The sequence below is a fragment of the Dama dama genome, chromosome 12 (genome assembly GCF_033118175.1).
Source record: "Dama dama isolate Ldn47 chromosome 12, ASM3311817v1, whole genome shotgun sequence".
In the NCBI taxonomy this organism is placed as follows: domain Eukaryota; kingdom Metazoa; phylum Chordata; class Mammalia; order Artiodactyla; family Cervidae; genus Dama; species Dama dama.
The window spans coordinates 748,407-750,000 of NC_083692.1; positions in this window are offsets into that span (position 1 = coordinate 748,407).

Consider the following 1,594-nt stretch of genomic DNA (forward strand, 5'->3'; position numbering starts at 1 on the left):
AACCAAGAGGTATTATCAGGAAGGTACTTTCACTTTGGGCAGGCCTAGATTATATTGGATTGCCAGGATGTAGGCAAGACATGAAGAAATGGAGGAGAAATTTCAATACAAAATTTGTCTGCTGCAGCCATTTGCCCAGGTCTTCCTGGCAATACCATCTTCTCAGATGGTAAAGAATCCACTTGCAATGCGGGTGACCTGGGTTCAATCCCTGGGTTGGGAAGATCCTTTGAAGGCGGGCATGGCAAACCACTCCAGTATTCTTGCCTGGAGAATCGCCATGGACAGAGGAACCTGGAAGGCTACAGCCCATGGGGTCACAAAGAGTCGGACGTGATGAGTGACTAAGCGCAGCACAGCACCATGACCTTTGGAGCAGGGGTCTATCTTAGAAGCTGAGAGAAATGGAAGCTCTATGAAATGTTAATTCCTCACCAACTAAATAAAGCAGTACTCCTTCAGACACATACAGACGGAGATAGAAAGATTGAAAAATAATAGATACTGTGAATTTGGATAATTCATTTAACCTCTCTTAGCTTCCTTGTTTTTTAAAGTAGGTAATTTTTTTAACAAGTTCATCATTAAATAAGTCTGAATTCATTTTTCCCACATGGTATTGTACCTGGTCATCTGTTGAAACCGCTTTTTTTTTTTTTTAAAACAGATATTAGTTTTAAAAAGTCATAGATACTGTGAGTTCTGTAAGTTAAGTTCCTTTGTTTTGACTTATAAGCTTCAACTTCATCACAGAATAAAGAACATAGGCCAAAGAAGGCATAATCAGTCACACATACAGAACAGTATTGTTTTTATAATTTGAAGCTTTCTGAATGGACAGGTTCAGTCCTGATCTAACTATAAAAAGATTATTTAATGAATAGACTGAAAATAGTACAAATGTTATTAACTTTAATCATTAGTAGTGTAAACAGCCTTATGTTATTAATTGTTATTCAAACTTAAAAACCTAGTTTTGGATCCCCAAGAAAGCGGCAGGCATACACAATCATGTCACCTTGTACTTAGGAGAGTGTCCATTTATATTTCAATAGAAACTTTGGTTTTAGGAAAGAATCACAAACACTTAAAATAATGGTTTTAATTGTCATTTTAAGTGTATCACAGGGGAAAGTGTACTTTAATTAAATATACATACAAGAGAGGCTGGCAAGGTTGAAAGCTATTCCTAATTTTGATAACTCTAAAAACTAGTTTGTACATGACAAGACAAGAAAAAGAGCAATTTCTTTGAAGCAAGCAAACAAAAAGTTCATGGTGTTTTGTATCCAACAGTATGCCTTTTATGACAATAACATGTACACACTGAGCACCCTAGATCTCTCTTTATATCCTAAAAAATTTGGTATTTACATTATTCATGAGCTGTAACAAATGTAAAGAAAGATCAATTGTACACTTACCCCTTAGTCAGGACAAACTGTCCTGGGGTGTACAGCTTTACACTATCATTAAAATTGTTTGCAAAAGGAACAGAGAACTAAACAAAATAAAACATCTTTCCTTGAGAGTGGGGAATCTTTTATTTGCTGTTAAAATCAAAAATACTATTGATAAAGTAAAAAATGTAATG